The following is a 20,571-nucleotide window of genomic DNA, read 5'->3' on the forward strand; positions in this document are numbered from 1 at the left end:
GCCCACTTTTTGATGGGATTGTTGATTTTTTTTCTTGTAAATTTGTTTTTATTCTTTGTAGGTTCTGGATATTAGCCCTTTGTCAGATGAGTAGATTGCAAAAATGTTCTCCCATTCTGTAGGTTGCCTGTTCACTCTGATGGTAGTTTCTTTTGCTGTGCAGAAGCTTTTTAGTTTAATGAGATCCCATTTGTCAATTTTGGCTTTTGCTGCCGTTGCTTTTGGTGTTTTAGACATGAAGTCTTTGCCCATACCTATGTCCTGAATGGTACTACCTAGGTTTTCCTCTGGGGTTTTTATGGTATTAGGTCTAACATTTAAGTCTCTAATCCATCTTGAATTAATTTTCGTATAAGGAGTAAGGAAAGGATCCAGTTTCAGCTTTCTACTTATGGCTAGCCAATTTTCCCACCACCATTTATTAAATAGGGAATCCTTTCCCCATTTCTTGTTTCTCTCAGGTTTGTCAAAGATCAGATGGCTGTAGATGTGTGGTATTATTTCTGAGGACTCTGTTGTGTTCCATTGGTCTATATCTCTGTTTTGGTAACAGTACCATGCTGTTTTGGTTACTGTGGCCTTGTAGTATAGTTTGAAGTCACGTAGCGTGATGCCTCCAGCTTTGTTCTTTTGACTTAGGATTGTCTTGGAGATGCGGGCTCTTTTTTGGTTCCATATGAACTTTAAAGCAGTTTTTTCCAATTCTGTGAAGAAACTCATTGGTAGCTTGATGGGGGTGGCATTGAATCTATAAATAACCTTGGGCAGTATGGCCATTTTCACGATATTGATTCTTCCTATCTATGAGCATGGTATGTTCTTCCATTTGTTTGTGTCCTCTTTTATTTCACTGAGCAGTGGTTTGTAGTTCTCCTTGAAGAGGTCCTTCACATCCCTTGTAAGTTGGATTCCTAGGTATTTTATTCTCTTTGAAGCAATTGTGAATGGAAGTTCATTCCTGATTTGGCTCTCTGTTTGTCTGTTACTGGTGTATAAGAATGCTTGTGATTTTTGCACATTAATTTTGTATCCTGAGACGTTGCTGAAGTTGCTTATCAGCTTAAGGAGATTTTGTGCTGAGACAATGGGGTTTTCTAAATATACAATCATGTCATCTGCAAACAGGGACAATTTGACTTCTTCTTTTCCTAACTGAATACCCTTGATTTCTTTCTCTTGCCTGATTGCCCTAGCCAGAACTTTCAACACTATGTTGAATAGGAGTGGGGAGAGAGGGCATCCCTGTCTTGTGCCAGTTTTCAAAGGGAATTTTTCCAGTTTTTGCACATTCAGTATGATATTGGCTGTGAGTTTGTTATAAATAGCTCTTATTATTTTGAGGTACGTTCCATCAATACCAAATTTATTGAGCGTTTTTAGCATGAAGGGCTGTTGAATTTTGTCAAAAGCCTTTTCTGCATCTATTGAGATAATCATGTGGTTCTTGTCTTTGGTTCTGTTTATATGCTGGATTATGTTTATTGATTTGCGAATGTTGAACCAGCCTTGCATCCCAGGAATGAAGCCCACTTGATCATGGTGGATAAGCTTTTTGATGTGCTGCTGAATCCGGTTTGCCAGAGCCTGCTATTGGTCTATTCAGGGATTCAACTTCTTCCTGGTTTAGACTTGGAAGATTGTAAGTGTCCAGGAAATTATTCATTTCTTCTGGATTTTCTAGTTTATTTGCATAGAGGTGTTTATAGTATTCTCTGATGGTAGTTTGTATTTCTGTGGGGTCAGTGGTGATATCCCCTTTCTCATTTTTTATTGCGTCTATTTGATTCTTCTCTCTTTTCTTCTTTATTAGTCTTGCTAGCAGTCTGTCAATTTTGTTGATCTTTTTAAAAAACCAACTCCTGGATTCATTGATTTTTTGGAGGGTTTTTTGTGTCTCTATCTCTTTCAGTTCTGCTCTGATCTTAGTTATTTCTTGCCTTCTGCTAGCTTTTGAATGTGTTTGCTCTTATTTCTCTAGTTCTTTTAATTGTGATGTTAGAGTGTCAATTTTAGATCTTTCCTGCTTTCTCTTGTGGACATTTAGTGCTCTAAATTTCCCTCTACACACTGCTTTAAATGTGTCCCAGAGATTCTGGTATGTTGTGTCTTTGTTCTCATTGGTTTCAAAGAACATCTTGATTTCTGCCTTCATTTCGTTATGTACCCAGTAGTCATTCAAGAGCAGGTTGTTCAGTTTCCATGTAGTTGAGCGGTTTTGATTGAGTTTCTTAGTCCTGAGCTCTAGTTTGATTGCACTGTGGTCTGAGAGATAGTTTGTTATAATTTCTGTTCTTGTACATTTGCTAAGGAGTGCTTTACTTCCAATTATGTGGTCAATTTTGGAATAAGTGTGATGTGGTGCTGAGAAGAATGTATATTCTGTTGATTTGGGGTGGAGAGTTCTATAGATGTCTCTTAGGTCTGCTTGCTGCAGAGATGAGTTCAATTCCTGGATATCCTTGTTAACTTTTTGTCTCGTTGATCTGTCTAATGTTTACAGCGGAGTGTTGAAGTCTCCCATTATTATTGTATGGGAGTCTAAGTCTCTTTGTAAGTCTCTAAGGACGTGCTTTATGAATCTGGGTGCTCCTGTATTGGGTGCATATATATTTAGGATAGTTAGCTCTTCCTGTTGAATTGATCCCTTTACCATTATGTAATGGCCTTCTTTGTCTTTTTTGATCTTTGATGGTTTAAAGTCTGTTTTATCAGAGACTAGGATTGCAACCCCTGCTTTTATTTGTTCTCCATTTGTTTGGTAGACCTTCCTCCATCCCTTTGTTTTGAGTCTATGTATGTCTCTGCATGTGAGATGAGTCTCCTGAATACAGCAGACTGAAGGGTCTTGACTCTTTATCCAGTTTGCCAGTCTGTGTCTTTTAATTGGAGCATTTAGTCCATTTACATTTAAGGTTAAGATTGTTATGTGTGAACTTGATCCTGCCATTATGATATTAACTGGTTATTTTGAGTGTTAGTTGATGCAGTTTCTTCCTAGCCTCGATGGTCTTTACATTTTGGCATGTTTTTGCAATGGCTGGTACCGGTTGTTCCTTTCCATGTTTAGTGCTTCCTTCAGGGTCTCTTGTAAGGCAGGCCTAGTGGTGACAAAATCTCTAAGCATTTGCTTCTCTGTAAAGGATTTTATTTCTCCTTCACTTATGAAACTTAGTTTGGCTGGATATGAAATTCTGGGTTTAAAATTCTTTTCTTTAAGAATGTTGAATATTGGCCCCCACTCTCTTCTGGCTTGTAGAGTTTCTGCCGAGAGATCTGCTGTTAGTCTGATGGGCTTCCCTTTGTGGGTACCCGACCTTTCTCTCTGGCTGCCCTTAAGATTTTTTCCTTCATTTCCACTTTGGTGAATCTGGCAATTATGTGTCTTGGAGTTGCTCTGCTCGAGGAGTATCTTTGTGACGTTCTCTGTATTTCCTGGATTTGAATGTTGGCCTGCCCTACTAGGTTGGGGAAGTTCTCCTGGATGATATCCTGAAGAGTGTTTTCCAACTTGGTTCCATTTTCCCCCTCACTTTCAGGCACCCCAATCAGACGTAGATTTGGTCTTTTTACATAATCCCATACTTCTTGCAGGCTTTGTTCATTTCTTTTTCTTCTTTTCTCTTTTGGTTTCTCTTCTCGCTTCATTTCATTCATTTGATCCTCAATCGCTGATACTCTTTCTTCCAGTTGATTGAGTCAGTTACTGAAGCTTGTGCATCTGTCACGTGTTTCTCGTGTCATGGTTTTCATCTCTTTCATTTTGTTTATGACCTTCTCTGCATTAATTACTCTAGCCATCAATTCTTCCACGTTTTTTTCAAGATTTTTGGTTTCTTTGTGCTGGGTACGTAATTCCTCCTTTAGCTCTGAGAAGTTTGATGGACTGAAGCCTTCTTCTCTCATCTCATCAAAGTCATTCTCTGTCAAGCTTTGATCCATTGCTGGCGATGAGCTGCGCTCCTTTGCCAGGGGAGATGCGCTCCTATTTTTTGAATTTCCAGCTTTTCTGCCCTGCTTTTTCCCCATCTTTGTGGTTTTATCTGCCTCTGGTCTTTGATGATGATGGTGACGTACTGGTGATGTTTTGGTGTAGGTGTCCTTCCTGTTTGATAGTTTTCCTTCTAAGAGTCAGGACCCTCAGCCGTAGGTCTGTTGGAGATTGCTTGAGGTCCACTCCAGACCCTGTTTGCCTGGGAGTCAGCAGCAGAGGCTGCAGAAGATAGAATATTGCTGAACCGCGAGTGTACCTGTCTGATTCTTGCTTTGGAGGCTTCCTCTCAGGGGTGTACTCCACCCTGTGAGGTGTGGGGTGTCAGACTGCCCCTAGTGGGGGATGTCTCCCAGTTAGGCTACTCAGGGGTCAGGGACCCACTTGAGCAGGCCGTCTCTCCCTTCTCAGATCTCAACCTCCGTGTTGGGAGATCCACTGCTCTCTTCAAAGCTGTCAGACAGAGTCATTTGCGTCTGCAGAGGTTTCTGCTGCTTTTGTTTATCTGTGCCCTGTCCCCAGAGGTGGAGTCTACAGAGACAGGCAGGTTTCCTTGAGCTGCTGTGAGCTCCACCCAGTTCGAGCTTCCCATAGGCTTTGTCTACCTACTTAAGCCTCAGCAATGGCCGGCGCCCACCCCCTGCCTCGCTGCTGCCTTGCGGTTAGATCGTAGACTGTTGTGCTAGCAATGAGGGAGGCTCCGTGGGCATGGGACCCTCCTGGCCAGGTGTGGGATATAATCTCCCGGTGTGCCTGTGTGCTTAAAGCGCAGTATTGGAGTGGGAGTTACCCGATTTTCCAGGTGTTGTGTGTCTCAGTTCCCCTGGCTAGGAAAAGGGATTCCCTTTCCCCTTGCGCTTCCCAGGTGATGAGATGCCTCGCCCTGCTTCAGCTCTCGCTGGTCGGGCTGCAGCAGCTGACCAGCACCAATTGTCTGGCCCTCCCTAGTGAGATGAACCCAGTACCTCAGTTGAAAATGCAGAAATCACCAGTCTTCTGTGTCGCTGGCACTGGGAGTTGGAGACTGGAGCTGTTCCTATTCGGCCATCTTGCTCCACTGCCTATCCTGTTTCTTCTACAGTTTGCTTATGTAAGCCAATTCAAGGCACTTTGTCTTGAAAATTGACCACAGTATACACTATGTCTTTTAGCAAATGTCTAGATCATTTATATCACTGATGAGGAATCTGAAACCCTAAAAGGTTAAGGGAACCGTCCAAGACCACATAGCTGGTTAGTAGCAGAGGTAGACAGACTCTTTTTTTTTTTTTTTTAATTATACTTTATATTCCAGGATACATGTGCACAATGTGCAGGTGTTTTGCATATGTATACATGTGCCATGTTGGTGCTGCACCCATTAACTCATTATCTACATTGGGTATATCTCCTAATGCTATCCCTCCCCCCTCCCCCCACCCCACAACAGGCCCCAGTGTGTGATGTTCCCCCTGCTGTGTCCAAGTGTCTCATTATTCAATTCCCACCTATGAGTGAGAACATGCGGTGTTTGGTTTTCTGTTCTTGCGATAGTTTGCTGAGAATGATGGTTTCCAGCTGCAATCATGTCCCTACAAATGACATGAACTCATCCTTTTTTTTTATGGTTGCATGATATTACATGGTGTATATGTGCCACATTTTCTTAATCCAGTTTGTCATTGATGAACATTTGGGTTGGTTCCAAGTGTTTGCTATTGTGAATAGTGCCACAATAAACATACATGTGCATGTGTCTTTATAGCAGCATGATTTATAATCTTTTGGGTGTGTACCCAGTAATGGGATGGGTGGGTCGAATGGTATTTCTAGTTCTAGATCCTTGAGGAATCGCCACACTGTCTTCCACAGTGGTTGAACTAGTTTACAGTCTCACCAACAGTGTAAAAGTGTTCCTATTTCTCCACATCCTCTCCAGCACCTCTTGTTTCCTGACTTTTTAATGATCACCATTCTAATGGGTGTGAGATGGTATCTCATTGTGGTTTTAATTTCTATTTCTCTGATGGCTGGTAATGATGAGCACTTTTTCATGTGTCTGTTGGCTGCATAAATGTCTTCTTTTGAGAAGTGCCTGCTCATATCCTTTGCCCACTTTTTGATGGGCTGTTGGTTTTTTCTTGTAAATTTGTTTGAGTTCTTTGTAGGTTCTGGATATTAGCCCTTTGTCTGATGAGTAGATTGCAAAAATTTTCTCCCATTCTGTAGGTTGCCTGTTCACTCTGATGGTAGTCTCTTTTGCTGTGCAGAAGCTCTTTAGTTTAATTAGATCCCATTTGTCAATTTTGGCTTTTGTTGCCATTGGTTTTGGTGTTTTAGACATGAAGTCCTTGCCCAGGCCTATGTCCTGAATGGTATTACCTAGGTTTTCTTCTAGGATTTTTATGGTTTTCGGTCTAACATTTAAGTCTCTAATCCATCTTGAATTAATTTTTGTATAAGGTGTAAGGAAGGGATCCAGCTTCAGCTTTCTACTTATGGCTAGCCAGTTTTCCCAGAACCATTTTTTATATAGGGAATCCTTTCCCCATTGCTTGTTTATGTCAGGTTTGTCAAGAATCAGATAGTGGTAGATGTGTGGTATTATTTCTGAGAGTCCTGTTCTGTTCTATTGGTCTATATCTCTGTTTTGGTATCATTAGCATGATTTTTTGTTTACTGTAGCCTTGTAGTATAGTTTGAAGTCAGGTAGCATGATGCCTGCCTTCTCTCACCACTCCTATTCAACATAGTGTTTGAAGTTCTGGCTAGGGCGATCAGGTAAGAGAAAGAAATAAAGGGTATTCAATTAGGAAAAGGGGAAGTTACATTGTCCCTGTTTGCAGATGACATGATTGTATATTTAGAAAACCCCATCGTCTCAGTCCAACATCTCCTTGAGCTGATAAGCAACTTCGGCATAGTCTCAGGATACAAAATAAATGTGCAAAAATCAAAAGCATTCCTATACGCCAATAACAGAGAAACAGAGAGTGAAATCATGAATGAACTCCCATTCACAAATGCTTCAAAGAGAATAAAATACCTAGGAATGCACCTACAAGGGATATGAAGGACCTCTTCAAGGAGAACTACAAACCACTGCTCAATGAAATAAAAGTGGACACAAACAAATGGAAGAACATACCATGCTCATGGATAGGAAGAATCAATATCGTGAAAATGACCATACTGCTCAATGTAATTTATAGTTTCAATGCTATCCCTATTAAGCTACCAATGACTTTCTTCACAGAATTGGAGAAAACTAAAGTTCATATGGAACCAAAAAAGAGCCTGCATTGCCAAGACAATCCTAAGACAGACTCTTGAACTCTCATTCCAGTGACCTTTTTACAAGGTTGCTTTGTGGCCTAGCATGTCCCAATTGCCCCTTTTATCTCCTGTGATGAATCTCACTATCCTCAGTTCACTCACAGTGGTTCCCTTTTGATTCTAAACAACAATACTTATTGCCATTAGCTCTCTGTGTGACTTTAGGAAAATTACATTTCTTCTCTGGACCTTAGTTCTTAGTTTCTCCATCTAAAATGAGTGGCAGTTAACTAATAGATTTTTATATATAAGCCTTATCAAGAGGGGCACAGAACCACTAGCTTTCATAGTAGTTTTGCTTTTTTGCACATTTGTTGTAGTGGAGTACAGGGATCTGAACAAACCTGCTAGAAAGTGGTGATAAAACATAGTGGGCACTGAGACTCTGAAGGCTTCCTACTGGCTGAGGAACAGATACATACTCCCAGTGTGACCATCTTATTTTTAATGTGATGAAACTGAGGCCTGAGCTGGGAATGGGAGTAATTCTTACAGAATGTTAGTGAGGCTTTGGGTCTAGAACCTAGGTCTTCTGACTCTAAGCCCAGTACTTTCCATGCACCCATATTGCTTCACTGAGCTGGGTATGTCCTGTTGAGGGCAGTTCCAAAAAGATTAAAAGCTCAGGAATCTATTACACATAGATTACAGTTTTAAGATATGCCAAAGTGTTTGCAGGTGGCCATTATGAGGGAGGAGGGTTTAGAGCTTTGAGGGAAGGGTGGGGGGGTGGGGGTGGCGCACAGTTGTCTCCACACAACCCATCTGAGTCTTTTGGGGATTTCCTTGGGTCTAAGCCCCAAGATATGTGGGGGCTCAGGGACTCTTTATTCTCACTTTCCTCCATTCTAGTTGCTTCCTGATCATACTGTCTCTCCTCTCATAATTGCCTCCATTCCTAGCCCACCTCCTTCTACTCGCAGAGATCATCAGTCTGGGGGTTGGTTTACCTCTTTTTTATTAACATCCCCCATAGTCACTTTTTATTTATTTATTTAAAAAGCCTACAACACCCAGTATTCCCAGGAGGTCTCTCATCCAAGTACTAAGTAGACCTGACCCTGCTTGGTTTCAGATATCAGACAAGATTGGGCACATCCAGGGTAGTATGGCCATAGACCATAGTTACTTTAAAAGGAGCAAAACATCTCACAAACCACTTTTGCATTTGCTTTTATTTCATGCTGTTTTAAATTAATTGATTTTGTGCTCTCCCAGAATGCTCTGCTGGAGAAGGAGACAACTAAAGGCCAGCTTCTTTTTTGGAAAAGAACCAAGTTTATACCATATAGTCAACCTCTCATTATCACTATACTTACCAACAACATTTATTCTTTGGATTGGTTCAAGTGGCCTCCAAGTTATTGGTGTTTCTTCCCTGTGGGTGGAGCAGGTGCTCTTTTTGGAAGGTGGAAGAGATCAGGAGTTTAGTTTTGGACATGTTGAATTTGAGGTCTATTAAACATCTAAATGGAAATATTCAATAGGAAAGTGGATATATGAATCTAGGATTTGGACACAGTTTTGGCTGGAGATATAATTTTGGAGTGTTTGGCAAACAGATGGCATTTTAAGCTATCAGAACTGATGAGATAAATTAGGGTCTAAGTGTATAGAGAAAAGAGAGTTCTGCAAAACCCAGACAAATCCTATGCAGATGGTAACTGTCATTTTTATGGTTATGTCCTACTTTATTTGTGGGATATTGATGTGTAAAGATCACTGACTGGGGAGTCAGCACATCTAGGTTCCTCTCCTGGCTCTGGCTCTAAGTCAATATGCCACCTTAAATCTTACCTTTATCTTCTTTGGTCCTCAGTTCTCATATCTATAAAGTGAGGGGCTTTGCTTTCTGACAGTGACTTTCAATATTTTTAAAAGTGGAGAAACTCATTAAAAAATGAAATTCATTTAGTTTCTGTGGTTGGAAAACCAAATTGAATAGATGGGGGTGGGGAGTGGAAGCTCAGGCCACCTCAGAGACATCCCTGAGTCACTTCTAGAACCCCATGACACCAAGGAATGCAGTTTGATTCTCAGCTTAGTTTTCTAGTTCCTTTTAGTACTGATATTCTATAGTTTGAGGGTTCCCTTGGCATCAGTTTGTTGATCCAATTTGCCGATCAGTTTGCTGATCCAGGGGGTCAGCAAATATTTTCTGCAAAGGGAAATATGGAAAATATATGAGCTTTGTGGGCCATTTTGTGTCTCTCATCACTGCTGCTGCCTGGTCCTCCTCCACCCATTCTACTCCTCCTCCTCCACCTCCTAAAATTCCACTAAAAGTGTAAAAAACCATTCTTAGCTCATAGGCATTACAAAACCAGGACCTAGACAAAATTGAGCCTGTGGGCCATAAGTTGTCAATTCCTAGATAATCTATGGTGTGACCCAAGCACTAAGACCCCTATACGCATGGCCAGGTGCACAGTGGGGAGATAGACCATCCTCGACCCCCAACAGGACCTGTGTATAGCCTGTAGTTTCCAAACTACTCTTGGCTGGGCCTGGAGATGGGAGTAGGTGCAGGTCACTGGTGGACTCTGAGACTCAGGACCATCTGGGGCTATGCTATGCTTGAAGCAACCTAATGCCCCTCCCCCACAATCTCCTTGGCTGAGCTGGGCCATTTCATGGGCACATAGCCTTAGGGAAGGCACAGCTGGTTACAGTGACCTAAACTGGCTTAGGGCCAAGTAGGGTGGCTCTTTGTTTTCCACACAGCTGGAAGAGGGGAGGGGCAAATGGGATCATACAAATATCAGAGTACAGGCAATGGAGAGGAGGCCTAATTTTGATCAGACATCTCTGCAGAGCAATAACATTGCCACCTGGTTATGAGCATCTTAGTTTTGCAGAATACAAAGAGCTTTTCCAGAGAGCATGTAATTCGTCTTCACAGCACCACTGGGAGGGAAGAAAGAAAAGGAGGAGGTTTAGCTGTGGTAGTGAAAAAGGACCTCTGGCTTAAGAGTCAGGAACCGCAGCTTGGCCACTGACTTGTGAGGTAACCTTGGAGAACTCTCTTCCTCTTTCTGTGACTCACTGGTAACGTGGACCAATAAAGTAAGATAGTAAGATTGGATCAGATCAGTGGTTCTCAATGTGTGATCCTCACAGCAGCAGCAACAGTGTCACTTGCAAACTTTTTAGAAATGCCAGTTCTCAAGCTTTACCCCATACCAAGTGAATCAGACACTCTGGGAGTGGGTTCCAGATATGTATGTTTTAACAAACACTCCAGGCAAGGTGAGCCACTGGACTGAAATCACCTAATGCCTTTGCAGCTTTGATTATCTGAATGTGTAAGATAACAAATGTAAAAATACATTTTAAATCACACCCTGAATATTTTAGGGATGATGGTGGTGTTGATGAGGTTGATAAAATGATGTTCCTGTTGATTATACCATACCTTAGCAGCCAGGTTCCTACTCTATGCCCACCCTGCTCACCTGTCATGGCACTGCACTCCATCACTGCCAGCTGGGCAGCGTAGCTCCCTTCATTCCTCATCCCCTATGGAGTTTCTCTCAAAACCTATAAGATAGAGAGATACCTTCAGGAGCTTATACATGGTGTGAATATGTAAGTTAGATAAGGCAAGCTCTTCCAGATGGTTGACAGAGAGGAAGTCACAAGATGACTCTTGAACAGCTGGTAAACAGATACAGCTAGTGTTAGAGATTAAAGGGAAGTGAAATTTCACTGTGGACTAGGGAGTTGTGGCATTTGAAAGAATTCCTTGTATTAGTGGTGGTGGTAGGGTCTTGAGTTAGGTCTTGAAGTATGGGGAAGATTTAAACACTTTTCAGGAAGGCAAGAGAATGTTAGAAGAAGTGAATGTGAAGGAGAAGGCACAGTGGCAGAAAAAAGCATGTGACCTCGACATACTATAGTCTTAAATATGGAAGGAGCCTTATATTTATCAAAAATTCTGGGTGATTATATGAGTGTTGGCTGTAACTCCAGTCATTTTTTCCACTCTGGAAAACATATTTTTTTAAAAAGTGAATATGGTTGACATTATATGCAGGATCTAGACCACAAGTCATTCAAAAAACATTTATACTTTAATTTAGTAATAAATTGATTTTGACACATTTCCCAAATAATCTAAATACTCCCCAAATTATAGTTGAATAAATTACTTGTATAAGGTCATAGGGAACGTTAATGACTGAGCTGGGACTGAAACCCAGTTCTTCTGACTTCTGGTCTCGTATGTTTCCCTTGTAATCTGTATTTGCTCTGAGGCTTCTGGAATGAAGCAGTTTGGCGAAAATACAAAGGTACAGCTGGAAGGAGGCTAAGGCATGACTATAGAGAACTTGGAATGCCAAGCTGAAGCTTTTCAATTATTTCCTGTAGGTAATGAGATGCTGTTGAAGGTTCTGCAGCTGAGGTGTGGCACCATCATCCAATTTAGGAAGATTACTCTAATGGAGGTAGGCAGCAGTACCTGACAGACTGGAGTGAGAAAGTATTTCGAGGGAGTAAAACAACTAATAAGTAGCCCCAGATGTGAGTGGAAATGCCACAGACCTGCTCCCCTTTTCCATGTCAGTGTTCATTTGTATTTTTAATGGAAGAATTGATTAAGCTGAAAAATCCAGCTTTTCTTCTGGGATTTCAGCCATTAGTGATGGGGATATTTGGGAGTTTGAACCTTCCTGCCCTGGAACATAATGCTGTGGATGTCTCCTCCCTGGACTACACTCAGACCAGCCCTTGCTAAAGCTCAGTGCTGCTCTCTGATTTCATTTTGCACTTAAGTTTCTATGTGTTATGAGTCCAGGGGCCAGAGTTTAGGGAGTACCCAGCTCCACCCTTTACTTCTCTCACAAAGCCCCAGGCTCTGGGAGACTGCTTGTACATGTCACTATGCCAGTTTCATCATCCAGTCTGCTCCAAGAGACCCTAGCTACAACAAAGGGCCTTATAGTTTACAGCTTCAAAGGCTCACCTATACTCATTATTTCATTTGGTTTTCACAACAGCATTGTGAGGTGGGCAAGACTTATACTCATAAATTAATGGAATGAAACTGAATACCGGGGTCGGCAAAGTAAATTGTCAAGCAGCCCAGTGAGTGGCACAGCTCACTTCTTCTGCCTTCCAGGCAACATTCCATGCATCCTTTTGTGTTGTTGGGGTTGTGGTGGTCATTTTTATGAGCATACCAAAAGTTGTCTCAGATTTCTGACAGTGCATAGAAGGAAAAAAATCAGGAGACAAGATTTCTCTTTATTTCCAATCCAGGCCCTTTCCCTCAATATCATATTGCCTCCCTCGACCCTGGTGGGAAAACCCCTGGCCCTGCCTGCCTACATCCCTGTGCCTTCCCCCTGTCTGATGCCAGTGATACTCTAGGTGAGAATGTGTCACCTTAGTCTGCAGTTTCCTTTTTACCATTTTTTCCCTTGCTTTGGGTCTCTGGGGCAAGGGTGCAGCAAAGGGGCCCCCCTTCCCTGGGGTACTCTAAGTGGTGAGGCTCACAATCCCAGATCTTCCTTGGGCAGTACAATAAGTCAATCGTTAACTCAGAGACTAGGTCAGCACTACACACAGACAGCTTTTAAAATATGGATGGCACAGGGTCTTTGGCTTAAGCTGCTTTGGCTGGTCTTTTCTAGGACTCTGACTGTGTCTTCAGTGTGAGCCAAAGGCAACACCAACCAGAGTAGCATCAGCCTGCCTTTCAGAGTTCATACAATGTCATGCTGTCTAGATTTTCATCATGAATGTTCCCAAGACTCAAATGCAAAGGGAATTGAGTTGATTTCAACTGGAAAATATTCCTGCCATCTCAACATTCTCTGGAATAACCTGCTTGCAGCTGTCACGGGGCGGCCCCCACCCTGCAGTGCATGACTTTTCCAAGGCTCAAGCTCCAGGGATTTGGAGGGAAAAAGGAGGAGAGGACCAGATTCTGTACTGCCACCGTCTCCAAGCCTGGGTGGTGCTTACATTTTTCAGGCCTGGAATTGGAACTCTGTGGCTGGGGTCAGAGGTAGTGAAGAGGGGCTCATGGAACGGGACCCTGCTGAGTGGATCCCTGCTTGCAGCTGGTTGTATTTCTTTAATTGATTGGCTTCCAATAGGAAGAAGTCATCTTCTGATGAAGAAGCAGATTTCCTTGGACAGAGACTCTAACTGGCTAGGTTGCAGGAGAACTGGGGTTAGGTCCTGGATCTGCCATCAACTTACATTTTGGCTTCAGGAAAGTCAGCCATCACCTCTCTGTATTTCAGTTTCTTTCCTTTAAAGTGGAACTACTAATACCTGCTGTTCACATATATGGAGTAAGAATAGAGTGTGAGGGACATTGATGAATGTGCTAGAGGAAATGAAGGAATACTAGGAATTTATTCTTACTTCTTGTCCTGACCCAGGGAACTAAACTAGTTGTACTTCTTTCCTTTCACACTACCCCATGGTGTTGGCAGAATGTCAGGTGACATAGTTTAGATATTTTTCTCCTCAAAATCTCATGTTGAAATTTGATCCCCAGTGTTGGAGGTGGGGCCTTGTGGGAAGTATTTGAGTCATAGGGATAGATCCTTTATGAAGGGCTTTGTGCCATCCTTGCACTAATAAATGAGTTCTTACTCTATTAGTTCCTGCAAGAACTGATTGTTAAAAAGAGCGTGGCACCTCCCTCCTCTTTCTCTTCCTTCCTCTCACCATGTAACATGCTGGCTTCTCTCTGCTCTTCCTTCAGGTTTCAGACATGGCCCAGGTTGAAGTCCTTTGAAAGGACAAAGCAAGGAGACCACATTTCTCTTTATTTACAGTCCAGGACCCCTCCCTCAATATAAGTGGAAGATTCCTGAGGCCCTCACCAGAAGCAGATGCTGGTGCCATTCTTCTTCTACAGCCTGCCAAAGTGTGAGACAGATAAACCTCTTTTTAAAAATAAATTACCCAGTCTCAAGTATTCCTTTACAGCAATGAAAAGTGAACTAAGACAGCAGGGTATGGGAAAGTCTCCAGGGATTTAGATGGTCAGAAGGCAAGGGGAAAAATGGTTGTAAAAGTGGTAACATAACCTGGAGTGAAAGTGAGGATACCCGAAAATCTTATCAGGAAAATGATTACAGCCAGTTGGAAGCAAAGTCCTGTGATAATGAGAAACTAGACATTGGAATTAAGGGTGAAAGCTAGGGTGCCAGGAAGGTGGAGAGTGCTGCCAAGTTCCCACCACTCTTGCATTCTGAGCACTTAAAGACTTAGCACCATGTGGATGGCACCAAGACTTACTCTATGTGCCCTCTGAAGCAGTGACCCAAGCAGTACCTGAGACCATTTACGTGGTGATTAAAGACCCAGTGGTTGGGATTTGGGGAGCAGTGTTCCAAGGTGGTACAGGTCAGTAGTGTCCCAGGCTCTTCTCCTGAAGCCATTCTTCCTCTGTGATCTCTGGGTCTGTGATTGGAGCAGTGGCTTTGAAGGTCTCTGAAATGCCTTTTGGACCTTTCCCCCACTGTCTTAACTATCAGCATCTGGCCGCCTTTTATCTGTGATAATCTTATAGTAAGTGGTTATTCAGCAGCACCTTTGGATTTGTCTCTTGAAAATGCTTTTTCTGGCCAGGCACAGTGCTCATGCCCATAATCTTAACACTTTGGGAGGCTGAGATGGGTGGATCATTTGAGGTGAGGAGTTTGAGACCAGCTTGGCCAACATGGTAAAACCCCATCTCTACTAACAAATATTAGACGGGTATGGTGGTGGGTGTCTGAAATCCCAGCTACTCGGGAAGCTGAGATAGGAGAATCGCTTGAACCCTGGAGGCAGAGGTCGCAGTGAGCTACAGCCTGGGTGAAAGAGTGAAACTCCGTCTCAAAAAAAAAAAAAAAAAAAAAAAAAAAAAGAGAGAGAGAGAGAGAGAGAAAGAAAGAAAATGCTCTTTCCATTTCCACCAAATGGCCAGGCTGCAATTTTTTTAATTTTTAAGATTCTGCTAGCATTTTAATTATAAATTCCAATCTTAGATTATCCTCTTGCTTCTATATCTGATTGTAAACTGCTAAAAGCAACCATACCATTTCTTGAACACTTAGAACGCTTAGAAATATCTTTTGACAGATCTCCTAGGTCATTACTCTTGTTTGTCCTTCCACAAAGCCTTAGGGCATGGACACAATGCAGCCAAGTTCTTTGCTAAGGTGTAGCATGGATAACCTTTGCTCTAGTTCCAAATAAGTTCCTCATTTTCATCTGAGACCTTGTCAGCATGGCCTTTACCATCTGTATTTCCATTAGCATTTTGGTCACAACTACATAACCAATCTATAAGAAGTTCCTGGCCTTCCTGTCTTATTCTGAGTCCTCCAAACTCTTTCAACCTCTGCCCATTACCCAGTTCCAAAGCTGTTTGCCCATTTTCAGTTATCTTTATAGTAATACCCCACTCTTAGTACCAATTTTCTCTCTTAGTCTGTGTTGCTATAAAGAAATACCTGGAGTTGTGTGATTTGTAGAGAAAACAGGTTTATTTAGCTCATGGTTCTGCAGGTTGTACAAAAAGCATTGTACCATCATCTGCTTCTGGTGAGAGCTTCAGGCTGCTTCCAATCACAGTAGAAAGAGAAGGGGAGCCAGCATGTTCAGGGATCATATAGTGAAAAAACAAGCAAGAGAAAATTAGGTGAGATATTCCAGGTTCTTTTTAACAACCAGTTTTCATGGGAATGAATAGAACAAACTTAAATTGTAAATTTGTTTAAGTTCTTTGTACTGCGAGGACAGCACCAAACCATTCTTGAGGGATCTTCCCCCATGACCCAAACACTTCGCATTAGGCATCGCTTCCAAAATTGGGAATCAAATTTTAACATGAGCTTTGTTCGGTCAAATACTCAATCTATAGCAGATGGCTTAAGAAAGCACAGCTTTTCTGTGAGAACTGAGAGCTCACATCCACCCAGGAGTAGAGTAAGCTGTTTATTCTTTACAATAACTCTTTTTAAAAATTTTATTATTATACTTTAAGTTCTAGGGTACATGTGCAGAACGTGCAGGTTTGTTACATATGTATACAAGTACCATGTTGGTGTGCTGCACCCATTAACTCGTCGTTTACATTAGGTATATCTCCTAATGTTATCCCTCCCCCCTCCCCCTATTCTACAACAGTCCCCAGTGTGTGATGTTCCTTACCCTGTGTCCAAGTGTTCTCATTGTTCAATTTCCACCTATGAGTGAGAACATGAGGTATTCGGTTTTCTGTCGCTGTGATAGTTTGCTCAGAATGATGGTTTCCAGATTCATCCATGTCCCTAAAAAAACATGAACTCATTCTTTTTTATGGCTGCATAGTATTCCATGTTGCATACGTGCCACATTTTCTTAATCTAGTCTGTCATTGATGGACATTTGGGTTGGTTCCAAGTTTTTGCTATTGTGAATACTGCTGCAATAGCCATGGCTTAGGATTGTCATGGCAATTCGTACTCTTTTTGGTTCCATATGAACTTTAAAGTAGTTTTTTCCAATTCTGTGAAGAAACTCATTGGTAGCTTGATGGGGATGGCATTGAATCTATAAATTACCTTGGGCAGTATGGCCATTTTCACAATATTGATTCTTCCTGTCCATGAGCATGGTATGTTCTTCCATTTGTTTCTGTCCTCTTTTACTTCACTGAGCAGTGGTTTGTAGTTCTCTTTGAAGAGGTCCTTCACATCCCTTGTACGTAGGATTCCTAGGTATTTTATTCCCTTTGAGGCAATTGTGAATGGGAGTTCACTCATGATTTGGTTCTCTGTTTGTCTGTTATTGGTGTATGGGAAAGCTTTTGATTGCTGCACGTTGATTTTGTATCCTGAGACTTTGCTGAAGTTGCTTATCAGCTTAAGAAGATTTTGGGCTGAGATGATGGTGTTTTCTAAATACACAATCATGTCATCTGCAAACAGGGACAATTTGACTTCCTCTTTTCCTAATTGAATACACTTTTTTTCTTTCTTCTGCCTGATCGCCCTAGCCAGAACTTCCAACACCACGTTGAATAGGAGTGGTGAGAGAGGGCATCCCTGTCTTGTGCTGGTTTTCAAAGGGAATACTTCTATCTTTTGCCCATTCAGTATGATATTGACTGTGTGTTTACCATGAATAGTTCTTATTATTTAAAGATACGTCCCATCAATACCTAATTTATTGAGAGTTTTTATCATGAAGGGCTATTGAATTTTGTCAAAGGCCTTTTCTGCATCTATCGAGATAATCACGTGGTTATTGCCTTTGGTTATGTTTATATGGTGGATTATGTTTATTGATTTGCATATGTTGAACCAGCCTTGCATCCCAGGGATGAAGCCCACTTGATCATGGTGGATAAGCTTTTTGATGTGCTGCTGGATTCAGTTTGTCAGTATTTTATTGAGAATTTTTGCATCGATGTTCATCAGGGGTATTGGTCTGAAATTTTCTTTTTTTGTTGTGTCTCTGCCAGGCTTTGGTATCAGGATGATGCTGGCCTCATAAAATGAGTGAGGGAGGATTCCCTCTTTTTCTATTGATTGGAATAGTTTCAGAAGGAATGGTACCAGCTCCTCCTTGTACCTCTGGTAGAATTTGGCTGTGAATCCATCTGGTCCTGGACTTTTTTGGTTGGTAGGCTATCAATGATTGCCTCAATTTCAGAGTCTGCTATTGGTATATTCAGGGATTCAACTTCTTCCTGGTTTAGTCCTGGGAGGGTTTATGTGTCCAGGAATGTATCCATTTCTTCTAGATTTTCTAGTTTATTTGCGTAGAAGTGTTTCTAGTATTCCCTGATGGTAGTTTGTATTTCTGTGGGATCGGTAGTGATATCCCCTTTATCATTTTTTGTTGTATCTATTTGATTCTTCTCTCTGCTCTTTATTAGTCTTGCTAGTGGTCTATCAATTTTGTTGATCTTTTCAAAATACCAGCTCATGGATTCATTGATTTTTTGAAGGCTTTGTGTGTGTGTGTGTGTGTGTCTATCTCCTTCAGTTCTGCTCTGATCTTAGTTATTTCTTGCCTTCTGCTGGTTTTTGAATGTGTTTGCTCTTGCTTCTTTAGTTCTTTTAATTGTGCTTTTAGAGTGTCAATTTTAGATCTTCCTGCTTTCTCTTGTGGGCATTTAATGCTATAAATTTCCCTCTACACACTGCTTTAAATGTATCCCAGACATTTTGGTATGTTGTGTCTTTGTTCTCATTGGTTTTAAGGGACATCTTTATTTCTGCCTTCATTTCATTATGTACCCAGTAGTCATTCAGGCGCAGGTTGTTCAGTTTCCATGTAGTTGAGCGGTTTTGAGTGAGTTTCTTAATCCTGAGTTCTAATTTGATTGCACTGTGGTGTGAGAGACAGTTTGTTATAATTTCTGTTCTTTTCCATTTGCGCAGGAGTGCTTTACTTCCAGCTATGTGGTCAATTTTGGAATAAGTGTGATGTGGTGCTGAGAAGAAGGTATATTCTGTTGATTTGGGGTGGAGAGTTCTGTAGATGTCTATCAGGTTCGCTTGGTGTAGAGTTGAGTTCAATTCCTGGAAATCCTTGTTAACTTTCTGTCTCATTGATCTGTCTAATGTTGCCAGTGGGGTGTTAAAGCCTGCCATTATTATTGCGTGGGTGTCTAAGTCTCTTTGTAGGTCTCTAAGGACTTGCTTTATGAATCTGGGTGCTCCCGTATTGGGTGCATATATATTTAGGATAGTTAGCTCTTCCTGTTGATCCCTTTACCATTATGTAATGGCCTTCTTTGTCTCTTTTGATCTTTGTTGGGTTAAAGTCTGTTTTATCAGAGACTAGTATTGCAGCCCTTGCCTTTTTTTTTTTTTGTTTTCCATTTGCTTGGTAGATCTTCCTCCATCCCTTTGTTTTGTGCATATGTGTGTCCACACATGAGATGGATCTCCTGAACAGCACACTGATGGGTCTTGACTCTTTATCCAATTTGCCAGTCTGTGTCTTTTAATTGGGGCATTTAGCCCATTTACATTTAAGGTTACTATTGTTATGTGTGAATTTGATCCTGTCATTATGATGTTAGCTGGTTATTTCGCTCATTAGTTTCTACGGTTTCTTCCTAGCATCAGTGGTCTTTACAATTTGGCATGTTTTTGCAGTAGCTGGTACTGGTTGTTCCATTCCATGTTTAGTGCTTCCTTCAGGGTCTCTTGTAAGGCAGGCCTGGTGGTGACAAAATCTCTCAGCATTTGATTGCCTGTAAAAGATTTTATTTCTCCTTCACTTACGAAGCTTAGTTTGGCTGGATATGAAATTCTTGGTTGAAAATTCCTTTCTTTACAAATGTTGAATATTGGCCCTCACTCTCTTCTGACTTGTAGAGTTTCAGCCAAGAGAGCCACTGTTAGTCTGATGGGCTTCCCTTTGTGGGTAACCCGACCTTTCTCTCTGGCTGCCCTTAACATTTTTTTTTTCCAAGTTTGATGAATCTGACAATGATGTGTCTCAAGGAGTATCTCTGTGGCATTCTCTGTATTTCCTAAATTTGAATATTGGCCTGCCTTGCTAGGTTGAGGAAGTTCTCCTGGATAATATCCTGCACAGTGTTTTCCAACTTGGTTCCATTCTCCCCGTCTCTTTCATGTACAGCAATCAGACGTAGATTTCGTCTTTTCACATAGTCCCATATTTCTTGAAGGCTTTGTTCATTTCTTTTTACTCTTTTTTTCTCTAAACTACTCTTCTCACTTCATTTCATTCATTTAATCTTCATTCACTGATAACCATTATTCCAGTTGATTGAATCGACTACCAAAGCTTGTGCATGTGTCATGTAGCTCTTGTGCCATGGTTTTCAGCTCCATCAGGTCGTTTAAGAACTTCTCTACACTGATTATTCTAGTTAGCCATTCGTCTAATCCTTTACAAGGTTTTTAGCTTCTTTGTGATGGGTTCGAACATCCTCCTTTAGCTCGGAGAAGTTTGATTGTCTGAAGCCTTCCTCTCTCAACTCATCAAAGTCATTCTCTGTCCAGCTTTGTTCCATTGCTGGCGAGGATCTGCTTTCCTTTGGAGGAAAAGAGGTTCTCTGATTTTGAGAATTTTCAGCTTTTCTGCTCTGGTTTCTCCCCATCTTTGGGGTCTTATCTACCTTTGGTCTTTGATGATGCTGATGTACAGATAGGGTTTTGGTGTAGGTGTCCTTTCTGTTTGTTAGTTTTCCTTCCAACAGTCAGGAACCTCAGCTGCAGGTCTGTTGGAGTTTGCTGGAGGTCCACTCCAAACCTTGTTTACCTGGTTATCACCAGCGGAGGCTGCAG

At 41.6% G+C, this 20,571-nt stretch overlaps 1 pseudogene; it reads right to left on the bottom strand.

Annotated features, from left to right (window-relative positions):
- Positions 1–8,304: 8,304 nt before the first annotated feature.
- Positions 8,305–8,423, bottom strand: LOC119621126 (5S ribosomal RNA; annotated as a pseudogene).
- Positions 8,424–20,571: the final 12,148 nt, after the last annotated feature.

Source organism: Chlorocebus sabaeus, chromosome X (assembly GCF_047675955.1).
Source record: "Chlorocebus sabaeus isolate Y175 chromosome X, mChlSab1.0.hap1, whole genome shotgun sequence".
Taxonomy (NCBI): domain Eukaryota; kingdom Metazoa; phylum Chordata; class Mammalia; order Primates; family Cercopithecidae; genus Chlorocebus; species Chlorocebus sabaeus.